Raw genomic sequence first — 26,238 nt, forward strand, 5'->3', positions numbered from 1 at the left:
AGTTTTTCTCCCTTGAGCGAAGAGTGTGTATGTGTAACTAATATTATTTCTTATGTCTGTTCTAACCATGTTCAGAAAGTGAAAGGTAAAACCTGGCTTTGTTTCTACTCATAGTTTGTGTTCAGTCAACCCTTGCAGAAAAGAGTTCAGTGGAACGGGGAACACTGGTGGTGTGGGCCAGAATTCCTGCCGGGGGGCTCATTAGCAAGCTCACTGCTGCCACCCTGCCAGGGACATCAGCGTCTGGGAATGGGTGAACGAGCAAGGATTGCTCAAGGGCCACCAGCATGTCAGGCACCGGGTTAGGTGTTTCAACACCCATTACTTTCTTTTAAAGATGAGTATCCAGAAGCTCGGAGAAATCGGTGCAATTGCCCAAAGCCACGGGCTGAAGCTAGGATCCCCATTTCCTGTTTCAAGTCTGATGCCCTTTCCTTTACACGTAAGTCCCTGAGGAGCCTGGACATCCCATCCGCCCACGGAGGCAGGCCAGCTGGGGGAGGGTACAGCAGCTCCACTGCCACTGTCTCCCAGGCCAGACACTGGACTTCATCCGTCACTGCACCCCCAGTGGCCAGCTCTGGGTCCTGCTCCCCGCCAGCCTCCTGGCCCCAGCTCCCCACACTTGTTCTGTCAGAAGAGCATCTCGGGTCCCCCTATAATTTAACAACTCAAAACCAGACCCTCTCCACTTGGGCTTTCTCATTTTCCCCCATCATTCCCAGCTCACTCTTTCTGACCCATCCAAGAAAACTTCCTCCCAGCCCTTCCGAGGGCTTGGACTTCTGCTTCTTTCTACACGTTTCCTGTGGGCATGCATCTGAGAGGGAGAATACGTGTCTCCCTCTCCTCCGTCCATCTGGGCTCCTCTCCTCCCTCAAATCCCTCCTCAAACTCATCTTCTCTAGGAGTAACTGGTTAAACTCAACTAACTTCCTAGCTCCTTAGCACATAGAAAAAAATAGATGCCAAAGTCAGGAAGAACTGCGTTCTAGGCCAAACGTGACCAACAACTAGCTGTCTGAGAGGTGAGTCGCTTTTTTTAACCTTTTTTTCCTTTTCCCTTAGCTGTAAAGCCAAGGTTCAAACATCCGCACCTTGCCCAACCACGCCAGAGGCAACGCAGTGCGGTCTGGTTGAGTGCTTGCCCTTGGGGGCCACATGGCAAGAGCTGAACCCCGGAGATATCCCTTTGAGCCAACTATGGAGTCTCTCTGAAGCCTCAAACTGCTCGTCTGTGAAGTGGGCTGACAGTTGTACCTACAGAGTTGTGAGGATGGCAGACCCCTAGCAGAGCATCTACATGTTGTAATTGCTCAACAAACATTAGTTGTTAGCAGTATTATTGTCGCCTACCTTGCCAGGTGAACGTGAAAACAAAATAAGAAATGAGGAAGCTGAAGCTGGCTTCTATTGGCTTGTGAGACTCTGTCATTTAATGTTAGGAGCTTTGAAACAGTTTGATAGCAAGTTAGCAGCTTGACATCAACCATGATGTGAGTGTGTGTGTGTGTGTGTGTGTGTGTGTGTGTATTTCAAAACAGCAATCAACAAACGCCACGGATGGGGGTGGGTAGTTTTAGGGTTTTCTTGTTTTTTCTTTTTCTCGGAGGAAAAAATATTTACTGGTACACCATGGCCTTGACCTCTGCCTGAGACACTGTTGGGTGGGGGGAGGGGAGCAGGAAGAAATAGAGATAAAGTTAGAGACAGGGGAGGGGGATGAGGAGGGAGGGAAGAGGAAGGAGAAGGGGAAGGGGAAGAAGAAAGAAAGAGAGAGAAAGATAAAGAGGGGGAGAGTTGCTTTCTCTCACTTGAATTACACTAAGAATCTTAGTATATATTTCAGGTCCCAGCCTTCTGCACTGCAATTCCTGCCGTAATCTCTTCCTTCCCCAAGTTCCCACCTGGGGTGAAGCAGCCCAGCCTCCAGTGCACCTCTCTAATGGGGGGGTGCCATCTAGTGACAGAAATAGTAATACAGTTTCTTGCCTTCACTGCAGCAGGGACCATCAGTACCAACTCCCATCTGGAGGCCAAAGCTGGCCTTTTGCCTGATTTTGTAAATAAAGTTTTATTGGAACACAGCCACACCCATTCACTTACAAATTGTCTATGGCTATTTTCCCATTACAACAGCACAGTTGAGTAGCTGTGACAGAGGCCGTATTGGCCTGCAAAGTCTCGAATATTTACTATCCGGTCCTTTACAGAGAAAGTTTGCTGACCGTGACCTGCCCAGTGCAGGTGTGGCAGCCTCTTCCTCCACCTTCACCCCTGGGTTCAGAGACCTCCGTCCTCCGGTGCCTGGCCCCACGGCATCTTTTGGCCTACAGCTGTGCACAAGATCATTTTCAGCATCCCTATTCTAAACAGCACTGTGCTGAATCGGCTGTCATTTCATCATGAAAAATGTTGAGGTGTCCCTAAGCTGAAGAGCTCTCTCTGCCACCAGAAGGAAAACACTCACAGATTCTCTTCTGTCCCCTTCCTGTGGGATTGGAGGCCAAGCACTTAAGGCTTCCTGACCTCAGCTCCTTCGTCTCTTAAGTGGGACTAACAGTATTATTTGCCTCCTTGGTTTGTTGTGGGGAGCAAATGAGGTCACTTATTAGTTGGCCTTTCACAAACTACAAAAACAACTTCAGTTGGTTTTATTACCTATATAGCCAAGGGAGGAATATATGATATTTCTCATTAATCATCTAGGACTCTGTGGAGAACACACATTCTTATTTCGAGTGTGCTTCTGGAGGTATTTCCAACACCCCTGGTCTGATCGCTGGAACCCATATGTTCCGCTGAAATGTGAGCTCTCCCAGGCTCCGATCGTGGGTGAGAGGCAAAGGGTATGCCTGGGGGCGGTGGGGGTGGAGCAGGAAGGTGTACGCGGGCGGTTCGGGACAGCTATGGAACAGGAGGTCTTTGGCCCCACAGTGTATTTGGGGCTGGGGCTGAGCCTGAGAAGAGAGGTCTCACTGCTAGAAGGAAGCAGAACTGGGGGCTCCCTCCTCAGCCTTACAGAGGAGAGGCCTCCCAAGAATGCCCCCAGGAGGAGAGCTGAGAAGCAATGTCCACACCCATGAAGGTGGGAACAGCACACTTGGAATACGCCTGCTCTTCTGGCCCACAGAGAGCCCCCACCCACCAGCGGCTCCCTAGCGCCGCCTCCAGGGAGGGTGTCCCCCAAAGCGGGGATTCCTTCTCCTCTCTGCCACTGTCTTTGATGTCTCTGCCTTCCTTTGTCCTGCTACCCTCTTCCCAGTACCATACCTGGCTTACAGATGGGGTATCGAATGCCACTGCAGCAGACACCGTAAGTGCCGCCAATGCTCCCGTCGGTACTGCCCGCTGCAGGGCACGCAAACCCTGAAGACCGCCGGCTGAAACGCCTGAGACGCTGTCTGCCTGGCCCTTGGGGAGGGCTGGGTGTGAGAGCGCATGCTCCCACCCCCAGGGCCAGCCTTCACCCGTGACTGAAGGCACAAACACCCCAGCTCCTCTGCCCCTCTGTTACAATAACTGGGGAATGTCGGGCACGCCCTCCCAGAAGCTTCCTAAAGAAGAGAGCCCCCGCGGCTCACAGCAGTAGCCTGTTCCGTGTCCTGCCTTTACTGGCTCTTTTCTTCCCTTTCCCCAACTCATGAGTGGGTGCTTCCTGGGATCACCGCCCAAACTACTAGCACTCGCTTTCTTATCTCAACATCTTTTTCTAGGGCATCCAATCCAGGACACCCAGTTATAGCCACGTACTTCGTGCCAAACGCTGCCAAGCAACTAGGAATACAAAGAGGGAAGACCCCTTCCTGATGGTGGGCCAAGCCAGCATGGCCTGGCTCCTGCCTACCTTTCTCATGTCGCCTCCAGCCATTCCCCCACTCACTTGCTCACTTTTCCTCAGCCACATGAGCGCCTCTGTAGTTCCCCCAATGTGCTGGGCTCTTTCTAGCCACAGGCCCTTTGCACATGCTATTTTCTCTGCTTGGAACACCCTATCCTATCTCTTTGCCCCGATGACTTTTCAGCCTTTGGCTCTTATCTTATCTTTCAAATTTTTCAGAGAAGGCTTTTCTAATCACCTTACTCAGGCAACTAACCCTATTACTCCATCTTAATTTTTATTTACTTGCTGATTTAACCGAATTCATCAAAATTGATAATTATGAGCTTCATGGCCAATTTACTTCTCTAATAACTATCTTCCTTTCTAGATTGGGCAGGGAAGATACCTTCCTTATTCACTCTTATATCACTAGTGTCAATCAGAGGGCCTAGAACCTAGTAAGTATTTGATGTATGCTTGTTGGATCAATGAAGGGGTGAAGCTCGCAGACAATACTTTGTATCTTCCATCATCCCTGCCTGTGTCCTCCCCTACCTTGCCCTCACCAAATACTCACATGCATGACTGCCATCTTCTTAGGTGTATTACCAGGTGTTTTCCTCTCTGTGTCCCCAAAGAACTGTATATCAATTAATCAAAATCTATTTGTTGAGAGGACAAATGGAAGGAGGAAGATGAATAGTTCAGAAGTCCACAGCCCTGCATCTTCCTTTAGTCTCATTCTGTGACCACGGAATAGGAAATATCTCCTGATGTGCAGTTTCATCATCTGTACAATGAGCACAATAATTCTGCCTCGATACCACACAGCAAATAGTGTGCGTAAAAGGGGCTTAGAAACTGCAGCACCATACAAAAGTCTTACTGAATTCCCCTGTGAGGTGTTGTGAATTGCCACACTAATCCCTTGCTTTCAACGTGGCAAATAGCGAAATGTTTTAATTCCTGAGAGTTTGCTTACAGCAACTAACAGTTCCCCGTGTATTTCACATTCCCAAGTGCACTTGAGGCAGAAAGCCAGAACAGAAGCTTCCTGAACCAAAGGGGGCTTGCCAAACAGGAGTCTAATTGCCTACAGCTGGAGTCACTAAGCCAGGTTCGTGGCGGGTTGTTTCAGGACACTGGGCAGCTCCAGGCCCCACAGCAGAGCCTGGAAGGGGCCCCGGAGAGGCACCACCATCCACAGAGAGAGATCCAGGGGAGGCTTGCTAGATGGGATCTGTCAGTGGGAGGTATTTAGAGTGATGGCAGGGGTAGTAGAGACGGTAGTTGACCTTGGGTTTGTATGCAATGAGTCCAGGGAAGGTCAAGGTTTGAATTAAGTGGAAAGGGTGGTAGGTCTCAATAGGTACATGAATCTTAAGTTTTGTGAACTTCTCACTCATCTGAGAGACAAATTCTAAGATACAGGAGCACATGGGTTGGTTGGTGTCAGAGAGGGTTTAATGGCCTCCTGAAGGTAGGATTCAGAGAATTTTCTTTAACAATCAGAACCAAGAGGAAAAGCCTGCTGGGTTTGAATCTCACCTTCACATCTTACTAGCTGTGTGGCTGGGGAAATTGGTTTGACCTCTTTGAACTCAGATTCCCCAACTACACACTAAAGGTAGTAGTACTTGCATTATTGAATCACTGTCCTCAGTTCAACTCCTTTTCTTGCATTTATACCTTGACCATCACCTCATTATGGGTGGAGTGCACTTCCCTGCCCTTTACTTTTATATTGATCATGTGACTTTTTGGCCAATGATATATGGATGGAAGTGCCATCAACATGGGATGAACATGGTCTCTCTAGCTGACTTATAACAGCAGGAGAATAGGTGTATATGGACCAGAGCTACACCAGCCAACCCCACAGACTTGCAATGAGAAGCAAAGCTATCCAAGCCAAGTTCAGCTTCAACAAGTCAATTCACAGACATGTAAGGGGTAGCAAACTATTGTTTTAAGACATTGAGTTGTGGGGTGGTTTGTTACACAGTAATAGCTAATAGACAAAACAGCCAATAATACCTACCTTTCAAGTTTGTCATACAAATTGCATTAGACAATACCTGTAAGTTTCTAGTACAGTGTCTGAAACAAATGACAAGCCCAGTGAATGGAGGCTTTCTCTTCCTCTACTTTTAATGTGAAGTTTGTCTGGTGGATGCTGCTGGCATCTACATTATCCTGATGTTCCCAACTTCTGCTCCTGAGACATCCCCAATGACTTTAAGGAGAAGAATATTTTCCTTCCCTATTTCATTTGCCTGGTGCCAATTAAATCAAATGTATGGAATTGCCTCTGGTTGGTAGTTACCCTGGAAAATTTATTTCAGACTGCTTAAAAAGCCAACTTTACCCTCTGTCTTCACCTCCCCAAATTTGCTGGCTTTGGGGCAGAATTATGACTGTCAAATCTCAATTGCAAGGGAAATAAGCTACTGTATTATTTATTTCTTTGTATTTGTATTTATCAAGACAGGTAAGGGATTTCAGGATATGCAAGTCTCTTATTAGAGTGGAGGAAAGTGCCAAAGATTTGGTCTCTCAGGCTGTGATAACTTCACTATGACCAAGTTCAAACTGAAGTTAATTATATCACTAAGCCCTGAGTGATCCCTACAAGGCTACATGGCTCATTAGTTTATTTTTTATGTATTTATTCTTTCATTTTTCTCTGCTGTAGGAGATAGTGGTAACACACATGAGCTCTGGAGGAAGAATGCCTGGACTCAAAAACTGTCTCTGCCAATTGCCAGACGTATGATCTTGGGTAAGGTACTTAATCCCCATGAGACTCGGTTTCTTTGTCTATGAAATGAGAATAATAATAACAGTCACCTCACACAGTTATGAAGTCCAGATGAGATAGGGCACGTAAAGATGTAAAGTGTCCAACACAGCACCAGGCTTACTAAAGGCTTACTCCATGTTCCTGGAGGGCTTCCAGTGGGCTCTGCTCTGCCCTGGGGCTACAGGAACGAGCAAGATATTACCCATGCCTAGGAGAAGGCACAGCCATGTGACAAGCACAGAAAAGTGAATCAGGCTAAGGACAGAATGCTGTGGAGGCAAAGACAGCCCCCAACCCAGCTTGGGAAGTAAGAAGTCAGGACGGCTTCCTGGAAGAGATGACATTTAAACGGAGTTTTGCAGGATGGTCTGGTTTCAGTCTTTTTTATTTGTCCTGACCCCTTCCCAGGATCTCACGAGTCCCCAGAGCTCCCAAGTGCTTCCACATGTCCCAGATGGAATGAGAGAAGCAAAAAAGGGCCTAGAAAGACAAATTAACTCACCTTCATTAAGCCCCTAAGATGTGTCATACATTTTCATAGACCTTTCCTTACTTGATCCTCACAAACCTGGAAAGTAGTTTATCAATTTCATTCCACATATCAGAAAATTGAGCCTCAGAGAGGTTGACTTACCCAGAATCAGAAAATGATCCAGGGTTCAAGCCCAAATTCCTCAACTCTCCACTAAGTTCTGTCTTTGTTGTGTCCCGTAGAATATTCTAGAAGGAAAAGAGAACCAGTTTTTGGGTCACTAAAGAAGAAAAGAACAGATTCCCCCAATGCATTTCCTCTTGCTTATGTTTTCTGCAATGCAGTTAATATATAATCATTAAATTAATTGACATCTAAAATCAGAATTAAAACTTTAACATTCCCAGAGATTATAACAATTCCCTTTATCAAGAATCCCTGATTCCTCACCTCTGAAAAGAAAAAAGAAAAAAAGAACCTTCTGGAATCCCATATGGAATTTAGGGCTGTTATTGCTTGGGGTCTAATTTCTTTGAAACTCTGAGAGGATGAAATTATAAACTCTTCATTTCCTCTGCCTTTAAGTTCAGAACTGAAAACACAAAATACAGCAAAGAGGTAAATGTATCTAGATTTCAAATTATGAAGAGTTAAGGTAGAGGAGAGGAAAGGAAAGAAGCGAAACAGGAAGGAAAATGTGTGGAGCGAAAAAGAAAAAGTGAGGAAGAGGGTGAGAGAGAGGAGAAAACAAACAGGCAAGCAGGCTGGCCCTGGGTGAAAAAGAAGGGACCCAGAGAGATGGGAGAGAGAGAAATGTAAGAAAAAAAGTGGGAGGGTTACAGAAGGGAGGAAGGGTGGTGAGAAAGAAAGAAGGAGACAGAAAACTCCAGATGAGGAGAGAGAGGCTCAGCAAGTTGTGATCCAAGTTCAAGTATGAAGTTGCTCTTAGCTATGGTTTTCAAAATGTTTTCCTCTGTCCACTCCTCCTTTGACACATGGATCGCCAAGTAGCAGTATTTCAGGTCTTACCCCTCTGTTCTTTAAAGGACCTCTACATACCAGTACATCCTACAGGAAAGAAAATTATTCTTGGGACAAATGTAAACACATTCTGAAAACAGAGTGGCATAAAACATAGGGCCAGCGCTTCCCTTGTTTGATAATTTAGGGGATTATTAGAAAATCGTTTCACCACGTATTGGCGATACTTCCAGGAAGACCGAGTCAATGACCCATGACCCTGGAGGCCCTATTAAGCCTTATGACATTGAACAACTTCCACAATATCAGTTTTTAGGTCAAAAAAGAGAGAGAAGTGAAGCAGAGCAGACTTCAATTGATTTTTCTGAGATGCAGCAGGTTTTCCTGGTGAACAGAGAAAACCGGTCATACTGGCTGATAGGACTGCAGCTCGATTCTCAGTGCGTCTCTGTGATAGAAGCAGAAGCAACTGCTGGGGACCAGGGACAATAAACAAATCTGGCCTGACACCTCACACTGTGGTCTGCGTGGCTGCTGGGGCTCGATTGGCCAGAACCAGATCTGGATCTTTTGGACTTAAAGGGCCAGGGTGTGAGAGCTTGAGAGAAGTTTCCTTGTCCTTCCAAGCCCCTCTGAGCCCACCCCCAAAGCTGAGTCAGGCAATGAAGGCCAGTCTGGGTCACCAAGGAGAAAGGATCGGAAGTGGCAAAGGCTTGTGAACTTCCTTGCTGTGCGGAGACCCTCCCTGACCTGGGTAAGGCAAGTGTGCGTTCAGTTCCCACTTTGAACCCCATGACCACCAACAGCCGGGCTATGGTCAAAGCTGGGAGAATCCTTGGGTCATGTCCCTTCATTTTGTTACCGAAAGAAATAAACAAAATGAAGCAGCAATATATTAATACAGTATCATAAAAACAAACACCATGCCAAAATGCATAAAATAAAAAGTGAAAGTCCCCCTATTATCCACCACTCCCATCCATTTCTTCTCCCCAGAAGTCCTGACCTTTTTTATAGTGCATATGTCCATGAACATATGAAGAGTTTCAGGATAATTTTATGGAGGTAAAGGACTATGCTCTATATACAATCCTGTTGCTTGTTTTTGGCATTCAACATTGTATCTTTCCACATTTTCTCATATTTTCATGTTAGTACATAGAGTTCCCCTTCATTATCTTTATTTGCTATACTAGTTTGATAGATAATTAGATGCATTCCAATTTCTCGCTATTACGAGCAATGTTGCAATAAACACTCCTAGCACATACATCTCTGCACAAGCACGTCTGTATTTCTTCAGGATAAACAGATATCTTGAAGGGGAATTGCAGTGGCAATTTTCCATATGCAGAAACTGAGGCCCACGGAGGGGAAGAGGTTCTTGAGGTTACACAGAACATCAGTAGTCAGCGGAACCAAGAGGCGACATTAGGGCCCCAAGGGCCTGGCCAGGTTCCCCCGTGACACCGTCCTCATTGCAACTGTGAACTTGGACATAGCTAATCCACTCCCCAAGACTGTGGGATTTCAGAGTCCACACCAAGCAGACAGGAACACAAGTTCAAAGGCGAAGGACAGGGTGGCATCATTCCCTGTGGGGTGGCCAGAAGGCAGCCAGCATAGGGCGACGGAAGGAGCACCAAGCTCAGAATGTAAATCCTTCAGCTCCCATCCTGGCTCCACCTGGGGCATTTCATATGACTGAGCCTCGGTTTCCTCCCCCACAAAATAGACTTTATTTCCACCTTCCCAGTCTCCTGGAAGGGTGGAGTGAGGTGCTCTCCTGGTACAATGTTAACGGTTCCTATCACTTGAGCTCTCGCCATGTGCTGGGGATTCCAAGTCCTTGGCCTGAATCATGTTATTTGACCTTCATAACAAACTCTATAGGTTGGCCCCATTTAACAAATGGGGAAACTGAAGCACAAACAGTAATTCCTTGCCCAAGGTCCCCAGCTACCAAATGACAGTTCCGTGAGCTGATGCCAGGCAGCCTGGCTCCACACCTTAAATTCATGGCCCTGAGAAAGGCACACGAAGTGTCTGGGAGCCCCAACATGGACATGAAGTCCCCCAGACCAGGCAGGACGTGGCTCTGAAGTCACAAGGCCTCAGTAGGGACCAAGCCAAACAAGCCCCAGCTGGAATGTGCTAGGCCAGGACCACTGCCGAGTGCTGATGCTCTGAGGTTCTGCAGCCCAGGCCCGCTGCCACGGGCCTCTCCTCGTTGCTGGTCCACACCATAATTAAGCTGCCCCACTGGGGCCTGCAGTACCTGAGGCTGGCAGGACCCTGATGGAAACGCGCGGACCGTAATTGCCTCCATCCATCACCCCGGCCCATGGAAGGGGACAGAGTCTGGCTGGAGACCTAAACAAGCTGTTTCTCTGCAGAAACAAGGGCCAGGGACATAGACTGCTTGCTAGGCATTTGAACAGGCCATGAGGACCAAAGGGCCAGGCAAGCTTTCCAGTCACAGAAGAAGGAGAGCGACAAGGATAGAGTGGAGGAGGGAGAGAAGCAAAGGGGGGAGAGAGAGAAAGACAAGGAGAACAGAGAAACAGAAAGATGGTGAGCTTGGTGGAGAAGAGAGACAGGCGATGTGCCAGGATAGTGTTTCTCAAAATGAACTTCCTGCACCCCATTGAGGATACAGAGAGAGAAAGAGAGAGAGAGAAGAGAAAGAGAGAAGAGAGAGATCAGAGAGAGAGAGACAAAGCTAGGGATTGAGACGGAGACAGAGATAAAGATGTGTGTGTGTTATGCATATTTGTATATATAAAGATACATTATATATGTATTTATATATTTTGATTTTGATGATACCTTTAAAAATAAATATGATCAAATTCAGGATTTTTCAGCCAACGTTTGAGCAAAGTACTGCCACCCAATTTAACTGCCCCACCTCCCCCAACCCCCCACCGTGTGGAATAAGGATTACAACACTTTCTCTTCCAGGTTAATATGAAAACCAAGACAGGTAATGTTGATAAAGTACAGAGCACATGCTCATTAAATAGTACCCATTATTACTATTCCTATTTGCCAAATACTCATACAGAGTGGTTACCAGTGCAGGTTTGGGAAAGTGCATTTAGAGAAAGTGACATCTGGGCTGGGCTTTGAAGAACAAGGAGAAGTCCCCAGGTCAACAAGGAAGGGAGTCAGCTTCCCAAGAAGAAGGGGGGGAGGTCCTTGGAACAGGAGCAGCCCACGGGGCTCAGAAAGGGCTGGCATATTGCGAGTAAGAGGAGACCGGTGGGAAGTGAGGCCAAGGAGGTCAGCTAGGGCCAGAACCAGGAGCTCCAGCTTTGTTCCCAGGCCCAGAAAGCTCTCCGAGCAAGCAGGGGGATTTCCATGGCGGACCAGAAGAAAGGCATTGAGGGGTCGCAGTGTTTCTTTTGGAAGTTTCTGTCAATGTAGGGAGGAGCCAAGTTGTACAATCTTTATTTTATCCAGAACACATGGGCATCCTCCCGCCCTAGCGCCACACACAGCCTGCCCCACACCTGTGCGCAGCCACGGACATCGGATGAGCAAGTCACTTAAGCTGTATTTACTGTATTTACAGACAAAAGGTGTTTGGCTGAGCATCGCGCAGAAACAAAAGTGAGGAAGGCACCACTGCATTTCACCAAGACCCATGTTTCCCTCTTCTTCCTGGGGCTACAACTAGACTGCATTTCTCAGCTCCCCTTGTAGCTAAGCACGGCCACGTGTAGTAGACAGGATCCGCACTTGGCCCAATCCCCTTGGCTTCCATGTATGATTTCTGCATGTCCGCCCGCTTGTTCTAGAGAACTCTGATTCCAAGAGCTGCCCTGCAGCTTTCTTTCAAGCCTGTCCTCGGCTAAAGGGGCCCTGTACTTGCAGAGAGCCAGAAATGGCTGGGCGTTCATGTGCCCCTGGGCAGCCCTTTGCCTGACTTTGAAAGCCAAGAGTGCTTGGCTGAGGTGAGACCTACTCTAAGGTGTAATTTATGCCCCAGAGCTCCCTACAGGAGCTCTGCCAACCATGGGGACTCTGTCTAAAATTACCCCAGCACTGGCCCTCTTTCCTTTCCCAGCCCTGCCTGCTTCTTTACCGCTTTCTCCTGGGAGCACCTCCTAAATAAATCACCGGCACAACAGTCCTTGCCTTTGCCCCAGCTTCTGCGGGGCCCAGCCCAAGACACCACGTGACTGAGTTCGAGCCGGCCAAACGTGAAAAGTGCCGCTTCCTGGCCTCGCAGGGCAGCCCGCCGGGGCCCTCCACGCTCTTGTCCCTCCATGCTAATCAGAACAGAAATGACCCAGAGGGTCACCTTGGAGGACATTTATTGATGATGGCAGAGCCTCCAACAGCCTGGATCCTGAATGACTGCAGGGAAGAAAAATACATGCCAACCGGGAACATGACACTGGACGGCGCGGGGAGGCGGAAGGTTTGACTGCGCTGAGCCACCGAAATATTTGTGTTTATCTGTAATGGCAGCTAGTGTTTCCACACTAAGAGAGAAAGTGACTGCCCTCTGGCCCTCTTTGAAGTCTAGGCTGCACGAAAGAAGGAAACGGTTTATACCCCCCAGGTTCTGTCCTCAGGGAGCCCCTGCAAGCTGGGCGTGGGGCGCAGGGGCACCTGCTGCAAAATGACAGGACTTAAGGCCTCTTCCATCAGGACCAGAAATCCCAGAAGTCGGCTCTGCGTTAATTCCCAAGGACCTGAGATTCTGTTTGAAAACGGCCCTTCACAGAGCCATGCGCACGGTGCCCCTATAACACGGACAAAATGTAGTATGAATATGTAATTATTCACAAGTGTCCATTCCTCCTGTGGATGCCAGGGAAAAACGAGCCTTGCTTTAGAGGAAAGTCTCTAGGATCACGTTTGTTGAAGAGACTCTGGATAACTGACCACCAAGAAAAAATATTAATAGAAGTCAGAGAGGGTAAAATAATACACATTAAAACACACACACACACACACAAGACCGTTTGGCTAGAATGTCAGGAAGACAAACAGAAAAGCCACGTGAGCTGGGTAAGAGTGAGAAATTAAGAGTCGAATATAAGGGTAAGAGAGAAGGCTTAGCAGGAGCAGTGGCCCTCCAGGTAGCAGATGATGGTAAAGGCAATGATCAGGAGAAAGGAATATTTATGATGTTTTTCTCTGCAATAAGGATGAACTCCATCTTTGGCATTTCCTTCAGAGACTAACTAGAGACTTAAATTCTCACAAATTTTGGTTCCTCGGCTGTTCCTGAACATGGGGATGGAGAGTAAACATTACTAGAGATGATCTATGTGAACTCCCTACCCTATGTAGGGAAGTAGCATAGAGTGGGAGCGACAAGAATCCTTGTCCCCTTCCTGGCTGATGGCACATGCATACATAGAGACAGAAAACAGAAAAACCTTCTAACATTTTCTGGATGATGCACAAAGGAAACAGCTATAGGTCTTTCGTGTCAAGCTCATATACAAAAAGCACAGGCCTGTACACAAACTCAAGGACCAAACCTAAGTGTCCTTGGTAGCTCACTCCTTCACGAGTTAATGTCAAGACATAGTGTTGACAAGGAGAGAGGGTAGGAGATCAATTCTTTTATGCTGTAACCCTGATTATCTCTTCAGACAAGGATGAAATGATAGTTTGTCCATTTATCTTAATTGGACACTTTACAATTGCAACTCAATCTATAAGAGAACAGAAACACACCATTTCTATTTTTCTAAGGGACTGGCGGAAGGTATTTACATAGTGGGTGAAGGCCAATGGTGGAATCCCTTTTATGAGAACAGGCAAAGGACCAGACTTCATTTTTGGAAATTTCTTTCCAACTGAGGTGTTGCTCGCAATGCTGAAAAACTTCCAGATTTAAAATGACCTGCTCCCTGGGTGCTACCTAATCACATTGTCCAAACACTATGGCAACCATACTCAGGTGCTCTTAAGCCGGAATCAAGAATATAATTGTTACTCTAAAAAATATTTGGTGTATTAAAATTATGTGGTATGTCAAACTATATTATTCTCTCGATATTTAAAATTTCATGGGTTTTTACTCTTTCTGAATAATTAAATAGTTTAACTATGAGACCAAACTGCTTAAAAAGGCAAGTTTACACAGAGTGTTTATAGCCTTTCTGTAGACGCACATTTAAAGGTCTGAATTTTCTTTCAGAAACTCCTTGTTTATATTTTTTTAAAAAGAGAAGAACCTGCATCAATAATGTAGATGGTTTTAATTCAAAATTACTCTTTAATTAAATTTTTTGGATATTTCTGAGGGAAAATAATCCTGGGAAATCATGATCTGGATAATTATCTTCAGTGTGTAAGTTATTCTGCTACCCCTGGCTCAAATTACTGGTCTTTGAGAACTTTTGAAGGAGACATTTCAGAAAATCAGAACACTCAAAATATTTAACAATATTTTTCCTACTGGAATCACAGGCCCACATGATGGAAAAGGTCAATGACTTATTTAGATAACCAAAAATATCTTAGGCCTGGAAGAAACTTCATGCTCACCATTTCTACGGAACCTTACAACTTACAACAAAATATGCACAAAAACATTTTATCTTTTTAAACATTTTATTATTTATTTTTAGAGAGAGGAAGGGAGGGAGAAAGAGAGGGAGAGAAACATCACTGTGTGGCTGCCTCTAATGCACCCCCTACTGAGGACACGGACTGCAACCCAGGCATGTGCCCTAGACTGGTAATGAACCGACGACCCTTTGATTCGCAGACCAGCACTCAATCCACTGAACCAAACCAGCCAGGGCAAACGTTTTATCTTTTGATCCGAACAATCCCTGTGTGAAGCACGGACCATAATCTCCATGTTTACAGAAGAGAAAAAAGATACTCAGAGAGGGAAACGTTTTGTTCATGATCACACCACAAATAAGGGACAAACTGGGGCTGGACCACACATGTTCCGACTCCATGCCCACAGCTATTCTCACCACACCATGGCTAACTCTAGGTGTGGCTAAGGTTTGGGGTAAGGACCAATGGGCACAGGGGGCACAAGCAATCCTCTCGTTGGTGTGGTTTTTTCATTTTGTCTTGGCATTTAGTGTCCGGGCATTGCCAAGAGTCAAGAACCCTGGACAAGACATGAGTTTAGCATGTAGTCATGTCTCTAACGTGGGCAAAATCTGTATAAGCCTGGACTTCAGTTTCCTTATTTTACACACTTAGTCACTTATTTCTCTCCTTCTCTCTTTAACTTAATGGTTTCTAAGTTCTAACTTTTACAGTTTGAGCACCTACGATGTGTTGTGGGTGATGCAGGGGAACAAAGAGATACTTATATGACCTAACAGCCTGTGACATAAAATGAAGCAAAGGCTAAATAGATGGTGGCGAGCATGACAATGGAAAAGGAAGGCAGCTCTCTAAGGGCTGGAGGAGAAAGATGAGCAGGACTCAGTGAGCAGTGGGTATTCCAGGCGAAGGAAATGATATTAGCAGTCATCTTAGCAACACACCCTGGATGAGTAGGGGTCCCAAGAACGCAACTCAAACCAGCTCCAAGAAAAAAAATAAATAAGGGGTGGGCGGGGCTTTACTGTAAGGATAGCTGCTGAGACACAGGCTTGAAGACACAGGACAGAGCCGGAAATGGGAACCTGGCTATCAGAATGTTTTGCCTCTGCTTCCTTTTTTTGGATGTGCTTCATTCAGAAATGCTTTCCCCATGGAATAGGTAGGACATCTTCTGGAAGGGCCTGCATCAGAGTCTCAAGACCTGCGATCTAAGGAAAAGAGAATGAAATTGCTCTCCAACTTGAAAAAATACGGAGCGAAGTCCTGAAGGCGGGATCATCTGAGTCTAGGTAACGCATCCACCACTGTAGGCATGGGGATGGGGGCCTGGGGGGCTGCTGCAATTCCCGTCAGAGCCTCATGGATTAAGACAGGCACAGTTCTCCATGGCAAGCAGGAGATGCCCCATCAAGAAATCTAGGCAGATAAATAGTATCTAAGAGAATGCTTCCATCTCTGAAGCCCATTTTACTGATGAGAAGGCTGAGGCTCATGCTAAGTAGCCTGCCCAAGGTCACAGGTTAGAGTGGCAAGGCCAAACCTGAACCCAGATCCATGTGGCCAAGTCACCTGCCCAGAACTGTTGTCATTCTCTTCTGTGATTCAAAAAGCAATGCATGCACATTTTTTTTTTTCAGAAAGTGGACAGCATTTTAAAGAATAAGAACAAAATAAAAATTACCATCACTTAGAAATAATCACTGTCAAAATGTTGGGGCATTTTGTTCCAGGCTCTGTTTCTATGTTACCTGTGGTAGATATTTGGCATGTGCCATTTTATCATTCATGGTCTTGACCAATCCACAAAATCTGTCCCAGGGCCCTGAATGCAGTAAGATCTGCCCAGAGCCTCTTTACAGACCAGGCTGCCCAGCCCCTAGCTGCTGCTAAGGGCTCACAGTCACCCCCAGCTGAGATGCTTGGGAGATTTTACCCACTCTCGGAACCCCAAGAGCCAAAGATAGACTACAACAGAGCTATAAAAGCTCAGCTCCCCTCCCAGGGAAGAAAATAGAGTCCCACTTATGCTCAAGCTTCCTGTGAAATCAGGTAGAACCTATACTTCAGTTGAAAGGTCATCTTTGACTTCTCTCTCCTGTCCTGCTTTTATCACATCCTTAGAAATGTCCTTCAACTTATCATTTGCACAAAAATTCTCATCTCAGGCTCTGCTTGTAAAGAGCCCAAGGTAATGGCTGGGAAAGTCTCAACTGTGCTAAGGCGTTGGTTCTAATCACCTGCTCCTTAAAGATGGATGAGCCATTTAACTGCTGGCCACGCCCAGCTGACCACCAGCATTCACATATCAACACGCTTTTTTCAATTTTTCTTTTCCTTTCTATCCTTGCAATAACTCTTAATGAAGTGCTAAGAGCTGTGTTTCCTGGTTTTAAAAGCCAATTACTCTATGCATTTCTATAGTCATGTATTTATAGAATCATTAAGGCTCTGAAGAAAAACATGCATTATTCAGTTAAATTTTAATGCACTTTATGGGAGGAAAGTATATGCTAGAGTAGGAGTCTTAATTTAAGGATTCATGGAGATTTGGGAGTTATTGATTACCATATTCCCTCCATTCTAAGATATAAAATTTAATGTGTGTAAAAGTCTTAGAATCAATGAATACATTTAGTGCATGTTTTTTTCTCCCATCCCATTCCCCTGAATACTTATTAAATGTTTCCTTTTGTTTATTTCCATGAATTCCAGCATCACCTTATTGAATTTTGAGACATTACCCCCAAATGAAATTTATAACAACGTTAGCCCAAACCTATAGATTAATATGAGAAAAAAATGACATCTTTGTAACACTGTGTGTTCTCAACCAGTAATATGATATCCCTCCCCGTTTAGATCAAGTCTTCATTATTTCTCTCAGTTGATCACTGTTGTTTTCTCCATGTATATCCTGTACAATTTTTTAAGTTAGTATTTTATATTTGCATTGCTAATAGAAATCCGAGTTGTTTTCCATTATATTTCCTAAATGGCAGTGTTAGTATATGTAAAAGCTATTTTTAATATTTCTTAAACATTTGATTACCTTTTAGATCTGTCTTATTAGTACTATTAGCATTTCAATTGATCATTTGGGATAAGCTGTTCAGATAAATGTATCCCTTGCAAATAAAGATGCCTCTTTTTCCCATTGTAATACATTTTATTTCTGATGTATGTCTTACAACACTGACTAGAACTTATATAAAAATTTTAAATGGAGATAAAAAGGAAATAATTGGAAATGACTGTATTTCATCACTAAGCATGAAATTGAGTGCTTAATATAGATATTTTTCAACATGTTATATAAAATGTGCCTACCCTAAGTAATTAAAGAATTTTCCTCAATAATGAGATTGAATATTATCAAATAAAACATTAGGTATTTATTAAATCAGACTCAGGATAATGTGCAGATGCTACTTTCACACTTCAGAGTAAGTTGTGCTTAGAGCTGAATGTCAGCTCTAGTGCTGATCCTGATTTGACCAATTTATCTAACCTCTCTCTGCTTCAGTTTCTTTAGCTATAAAATGATAATAATCATAACTCATAATGTTCTGTGATCACTAATTAATCTAGTTCGAATGGAGTGTCTAACACACTGATGATCCCATGATAGATGTTCAATTATCTGGCATTTCCAAAGTCAGTCCTACTTGGTCATGGCATATCATTCACTTAATACACGAATAGATTCAATTTGCCGTCATTTTATTTAGAACTGTTACATCCATCTTTGTCACTGTGTGCCAAATGGAAACATTATATTTTCTCTTTGTAGCACTTGGAAGATAGCTATGCCTTGAAAGTTAGAAGGGACACACTTAAATTATTTTTATATTGACATGTAACATGCATGCAGAAAATTGCATGAAGGAGTGCATTCATAAATCCATTAAGACCCAAAGTGTATGATGGCTTATTTCCAATTTCTGCACAATGCCATTGGCCATTATGTTTTAGACATTTGCAATGGGCCAACACTGTGCTAAACATTTCATATGTACCATTTAATGGGAGGGTCGCAAAATCACAAGGAGGGGAAATTAGTCTCATTTTATGGATGAGGAGAAGGAGGCTGAAAGTGATGAGTATGGTGTCCAGGGTTACATAGTAACTGTTAAAACAAGATAAGGTTGAATCTAAAATAAATCCCCTTACACACTAAGCAGTGGTACCTTCACTGAAATGAAGAAATCTCAGTTGGTCTAATTCTTTGTTCATTTTTGGTAATTCATATTTGCTCTCAAATTCATGCAATTCTTAGAAAATTTCAAATATATTAGAGTCAAGTTGTTCACAATATTTTCTTAGGCTAGATCATCTCTCCACTATCTACTGAATTCCTTTTATAGTTCAGTCCTAGTTTTGCACATTTGGGCTCTTTTTCTAATTTATGATTGCCAGAAGTGTATTTATTCCATTGTCATTTTTAAAAGCCAACTGTCGGGTTTATTTATCGATTTTTTTCCTGTTCTCTAATTAATTTATGACTTTATCATTGCTATTTCTTCCTCCATAAATTGAATTAGTTTTGCATTTCTTTATTTTAACACTTTATTCCTTTTAAATTCTATCTGGTTTAAACAGAAACTATTGATATATAACGTTCCTTTAAACATATATTTTGTCATTTTCCATAAGTTTTTAAATACAGGGTTCTCATTTTCCTAATTTTCAAATAATATACAATTATAGTTTTGATGTTTTCTTGGACTTAAAAGATATGGAAGGTACTTTTTCAAGGGTTTGCAATTTTTCATTGACATTTTATACTATTTTAATTTTATTTCATTCTTATCTAAGAATATAATCAAAACCATTTCTGATATTCCGATTGTCGCGCACGCATATGGGTTTTTCCTATCCATTTTCAGAATGCAAAATTTATTCCAAATCCATGAAATCAAAAATAATATTATTAATCATCTTTTTTTTTTTTTTTTTTTTTTTTTTTTGCCAAAGACCATGTGATGGGTTTTTTTTTTTTAATTGTGGTTTTGAGTTTTGGGTTTGGGTTTTGGTTTGTTGTGTTTGTTTGTTAGTTTGTTGGTTGGTTGATCTGTTTGTTCATTGCCCCAACATCTGAAGGATACAATATATGCCCATCAACAGTGATTCTGAATCATGTAGAAACAAGCCTACCCGGCAGTCTCTGAATATCAGGGTTGTGTATGCGTGTGAGGTATAAAAAGCCATCTTAAAGTCTCTGGTGTGATCTTTTGGACATTTTATACCATTCTTGTTGAGAATCCCTGACATAAATTTAGTGTGATAGCATTCTTGTGGATTTTACTTTTTATCAATTTAAAATGACTTACTGTATCTTAATTGCATTTGTCTTGTACTATATGTTTCCTGACATTAATACTATCACTCCTAGTCTCTGTTTTATTTTTAACATTTTTTTCTCTCTCTTCTAGGTGAAGCTTTGACAAATAGTTCTAACTGGCTTCTGGTGCATTTTGAACCAAATCTGAGATGCATCGTCTTTTACTAGGGAAACTTACCCTTGTCCCAATCATTGTCCTCGCTCGCGGTTGGCCTTCAGCTGTTGATGCTTGGACACCTACACTAATCAGCATGCAACCGTCTCATGCGTCTGTCCCTATTCCTTCGTCCTCTTGGCTTCACAGTCTGGCACACAAAGACCCACTCCTGGTCTCTTCTACCATGACCCCTTCCCTTTTTTTAATTTCTGGGAAACTAGTATCATGGTGGGGAAATACATAAAGGTGATAATAGAGAGTGTCGGAGGTTAAATGGCCTCAGAACCAAGTTCTATTAAGCGGGGGTTTCCCGCCTTTTGTTCAGAGAATACCCTGCATCTTTAAGGTATGAAGTACACAGAAGCACAAATTGAAAAATCTCCTCTCATATGCCTCCTACTCTTCTACCCAAGAGTGTTTAATCCTTGCTCTACTAAGCAAAAATTCCCCCAAAGTCTAGATTCCATGTTATTGAAAAGTGACCGCATTTTCTAAGTTCTCATGCATATTTTCATGGAAGGCGGTGGAGGGAAAAGGCAAAGCAAGCACCAGGGCTAGAAGCGGTCTGGATCTGGAAGTCCCATCCATGTTCCTTGAAAAACCATTTCCTTCTCCTTCTCCAGGTTTTTTGTTTGACCCAAAGAAAGTGTCAAGACGTTATCCAGTGTACCGCTTCCCTCCTCCAAGGTGAGTCCTGAACTGCCCAGGTCTGCAGGTCTCATGCCACCTTTTTGCCCACTCCCCAGTGTGCCAGCCTCGCCCTTTATTCACTTAAAAGTGCAGGAGGCCGCCCAAGCCCACTACCCACAGCAATAAACTACTGTTCCCACCACGCGTCACTTGTACTTATGAAGTTGTTTGCTCAATTCAGCATTCTATGATGCTGATGCAGATCTGGATAAACATTAAAGAAAAACATTAAAACAACATTCCCATTTCAGCTAATTCACTTGTCAGGAACTAAGATTCCATGCGCTAACAGAAATAGAGGAATTGCATGTGAGGAGAAAACTTGCAATTTAGTATGACCTAAGGAACAGCACATTATTTTTTTTATTCCTTTACCCCACAATCTCCTATAACTGCTATACATACTTTACTCCAGAACAGAGTTAATTATGGCCTATTTTTCAGTTACCTGGTGTGTATCCCTCTTCTATCTACGCTCCATGTTTATGCAAGACAACAATGGTGTCTTTGTTGTCTTTATATCTATAGTATTGACCATTCAATACTGAAGGAAAAACTAGGAGCAAAACTGATTAGATGGGTGGAGTCAGGATTAGCAGGTGTATCTCTAAACTGGAGAGTGGGTGTCCCTAAATAGTATGGGGTGGGGGTAGGGCAAAAGAAGAATTGGATTGGGCAGGACCAGGGGTAATAGGAGAAGGGAGGCTAAGTATAGTTGTCAAAGCCAGAATGAGGATCTTAGAGCAGATATTATGGACTAGAATGTAAACCAAGACACCTAAGAACGAAGAAGAAAAAGCAGCAGAAACCGGAGAACAGAACTATTGTTTCTGTGTATCACAAAATGTGAACGGACAGCTATATTTTAAGAACAGAGCCAGGTGGATGTGATCCTTGACAAATGTTTGTTAAATTTACAGAACCAGAATAAATTATGGAAAGTAACATAAACTTTAATCCTCTCATCCCTCTGACAGAAAGCTCTCACGCCAAAAAAAGAAAAAAAAAGTTACATAAAAGTTATTCTCTACACAACTGCAAAACAGAAAAAAAAAACACATACACAAATAAAACTTGATGTGTAGGATTTAAAATTGCAGAGATATGTCACTTCAAGACCCAGCCAGCACCTGTCTATGATCTTGGACCACTCCCCTGTCTGGGCTCAGCTTCCTTAGCTGTAAGATGAGAAGAATAACACCTATGTCATGGGGCCTTATGCGGGACTGAATCACATATTAACTATCTGGCACACCAGAATCATTCGGTAAATGTTTGTCTTCCTCCTGCACCTGGCAGCCTCGTGAGCTTAATGAGAGTGAAGGAGCGACGCTTACTTAACAATCTGGAGGAAAGCAGCTCTGGTGAGCTGACGTGCATTCTTGATTTCATTATGTGCCAGAAGATGAAAATGAACAGTCCTGCGGATTGCGCCCCGGCCCCCGCAGCTGCCTCCCTGCTGAGGGATTCGCGTTCTGTGTGATTAGGCCTGAAATGGACAGGAAGCTTTATTGTGCTAGGCTGGCAGGATGTGGAGGAGCAAATTGATAAAGACACCTGGGTCAGTGGCAAGCTGGGTGGTTCCTGATTTATAGAAACATATCGAGTTCCATTACTCAGCCCCTTTCTTCCTGCTTCCATCACCACTCCACTCCTACTAGGCCCTTCTCGGCCCCTTCTTGCCAACCGGTGACTTATTTATGGGGGATTTACTGATAAAGATGAGGCATCAGCCAAGCCCACAGCAAGTAAATTCCCAGAGAAGCAACATCTGGTCATTTGACTCAATACAGCAAACACCTGCTGAACTCTCTGCCAGCTGCTGGGATGTTAGTGCCGTGGGGGCTACATAGGTTTGATCCAGTGCCAGCAACTTGGGCACTAACCCCTCGGAGCCTCAGTGACCTCCTTGGAGAACAATGGGGATAATACTAGTTCTTGTCTCACAGATAGTAAATGCTTAATGAAAAGTAGCAATTATTATCAGTGTTATTCACCCAGGTTCCCAGACTCCAAATTTTGGCATGTTCCTTGAGAAACCTGACCCCGCTAAGGCTCAGCATGCCAGATTTGCAGAAAATATCCAGCCCCTCTCGGGACAACTGTGCTAGTTCGGGTCTTCTCGAGACTTATGCTTAGGGAAGGAAGGGGAGGTGGGAGGGAGAGGAAGGACTCTCACCTTCATGAGAAACTCCTCTGGGTCAGGCAGGAGGGTAGTCATTTCAGATGACTCCACTGAGCAGCCTCCTAGTTGGCCCCTGCCTTCAGTCTCACCCTTCCCTTCAGTCCTCCACATGGGCCAACATGTATTTCTCAAACGCAAGTCTGATCTTATTGGGGCCGGAATTAAAATCTTCAAGAGCTTCTTATGAGATGCCATATGAAGATCATAATCCTTGGTCCGGCAGCTAAGAGTCTCTGTGATCTGGCCCCAGGTGAAGGTCTAGCCTCTCCTACTACCAACTCCACAGTCCACCTGGACTTGCCAAGCAACAACTTTCACATCCTCCACGCTTCTGTTCATGCGGATTTTCCGGGCTATTGCCATGAGTGTACATGTTAATTTGGCAAGGATGGACATCTTTAAGCTATTGACTCTCCCCATCCAGGACTGCAAAATGTTTTTCCATTGACTCTGGCCATTCTTCATGGCCTTCAGTAAAGCTTCATAATTGCCTTCATATAAATCTGGCATATTTCTAGCTAATCCCAGAGAGTTTCTCTCTTTTGTCACCACTGGTATTATGAATGGGGTCCTTTTATACATTACATTTTCTAATTATGTGCTTCTGATCAATGCGCTATTTTCCCCTCATGTTCATCTTGTGTCCAGTTACCTTATTGAACTCCCCTTTTAGCATCAACTGCTTTTAGCTGAATCTCTTGAACATTCTTTAAAAACCCAGCCATGTCATCTAAAATCATGACTTTTTTTAGTTTAAACAATTACTGTAAATTTATCATAAGGATATTGAGGCATTAACAAAACCCAGGGGCTCATGAACAAGTAGATTCAGAGTCTCGCATGCCATGCGAATTCTGTCTCTCCATCTGTTCCTATGAACCTAAATCCAGCACTTTTATGTTAATTAATGTTTGTATGGATTAAAGTACGGAATCCTTTCCTTGTTTGTTTATGTCAAGTAGTTTATACATCAGTTCAAAAGATCTTTATGTTATAAAAACAAATATATGCATATTTAGCTAAGGATTACTTTTTAAATACGCTTTTCAAATGAGTCTGAAAGTTCAAGCAATACAAAACAAATTTGTTTTTTCACTCAAAACTATGAGATGGATAGATGATGATATATGTAACTGTAGTCTATTTATTCTTTCATTTTTAAAAGTAACAGACAGAAAAATTGGATCTTTCTTTTGTGTACACTTCCAGGAGATCCAACACGTGTAGATTTGCATAAACACCACCGCAGTTAGGCTACAGAGCAATTTCAAACGACTTTTTTGTGTTGCCCCTTTTTAGTCAATGCCTCCTCCCACCCCCAACCCCTGGTAACCCCTGACCTGTTCTCAGTCGCTATAATTTTACCTTTTCCAAAATGTCATACAAATGGATTCATACAAATCATGTCATTTTGGATCTTCCTGTCCAGTATCTGTGGTTTGTTTTGTTTTGTTTTGTTTTGTCTTACTGCTTTGGCTAGGATGCCATAGGATTCTGTCAGCTTATTTGCACCTCTTCACCTAGACTTTGAGGTTCTAAAGGGTGGCAATGGGAGCCTCCTTCAGCACCCAACCCAATTCTTGGTCAACGCGGGTGATCACTTCGAGTATGTGGAATAATTAAAAGCATTACTGTCAATGCACGGGCTTCCTATGGGGCTGCCATGCCAGCTTCCCACACACTGAAAATACTTGCCCAAGAAAGGGGTAACTTCTGGAGCCTAACTCATAGGCCTGGAGAGAAGTCCCCAGTTCCATTTTCATTCATGAACTTGTCAAGACACAAAGGGAAAATTCCACCTATTACATGCTCACTGTTCCACACAGAACTGTCAGACTCTAATTAGAATTAATTAGCTAACGTGGGTTTCAAATTTGGAAGACAAGCTCTTCCTGTGTCCTCATTTGGTGTTAATTATCATGGAAACCTGTTTCAACCCAGAGACTAGCTCAAAGCACTGAGGGTCCTTCCCACGTGGGCTCCGGGAGGTAACCAGTATGATGCTGGCTGACAATCAATAGGGCTCTCTTGTTACATCAAGATTGGGGGGGAAGAGAAGTCATGGCTCTCCAAGGAGTTTTATTAAGGGTTCCCTCAGAAGAAGACTTCTGTGAAGAATTTAGGATATCCTGGCTATCCCAGAACAGAGGTTCCAAGTTCAAGAAGCGAATGGAAATAAAATTAGAAGGCGCTGGGTCTGGAACCTGATGCCCCCATTAAGTGGGGCAACAGGAAGGACACCCCAACCACTGCCCAATGGAGGGCTCTCTACCTAAGACACAGGCCCCTCTCTTAGGCTGTGTGAAATGACTGCTTCTTGTACTTGCCACAAAATTTAAAAAAAAAAAAAAAGCCAACCTTCTTGTCTTGAGAGAGATTTTTTACATTTCACATGGGAGGATGTACTATGAGAGCATGTTACTCGGACTTCATCTCCTGCTCCGCATGCTCATCTGATGCTGACCTCCCATCCTGTGTGTTTCTTCCCCATTGCATAGCCATGAATGAACCTGGATCTGCCCCCCTGCGCAGGCCATGGTCTGGTGCTGGTGGGGGGAGGCAGCACACAGATCTAATTTCTACAGCTGTGACAAGTCCCACTTCATCATTCCTGTGAAATGCCCCCTGCCTCTTGCTCATCAGTTAGTCAGGGCCGGTAATGCAGCTATGTTTATATAATTAACGAATATGGTGAGGGCCAATGATTGATGGCCACAATTTCAAAATTAGGGATTCACTTCTACCCTAAACTCAGCACCACAGAAAAATAATAGGATGTTAAAAAGATAAATACATTTTTTAAAATAATTTTTAGAAGTCAGGTCCTCTATTGATCAGACTTAGATAAAAGTGAACTGATCAATTAAACGGTTTGGGGAGGGGGGCTCATTGTTTTTCTTCTCCCTCACAGCAAATCTATTTTTTTCCCCTGGTCTGGGCCCTTCCTAAGATGGATTGATTCAAATTGGAGCTAAACCAAAGATACAGGGCCCTGGGGAAGAGTAAAGCATCCAGATTAACATGCATTGAAATCACCTGGATGTGGTGTGCGTCTGCGGATCCAGATCTGGTAGGTCTGGGGTGCAGTCTGAACTTGTTTCTATAGAGCTCTGAGGGGACCGCAATGCCATAAACCACACTTTGAGTAGTTTTCTCTTGGTGCTGTAATAAATTACCACAAATTTAGTGACTTAAACAATATGAATTTATTCTCCTACATTTATTGGAGGTCGGAAG

Source organism: Pteronotus mesoamericanus, unplaced genomic scaffold (genome assembly GCF_021234165.1).
Source record: "Pteronotus mesoamericanus isolate MK-2021 breed Mesoamerican mustached bat unplaced genomic scaffold, CSHL_Meso_final contig_25, whole genome shotgun sequence".
Lineage (NCBI taxonomy): Eukaryota > Metazoa > Chordata > Mammalia > Chiroptera > Mormoopidae > Pteronotus > Pteronotus mesoamericanus.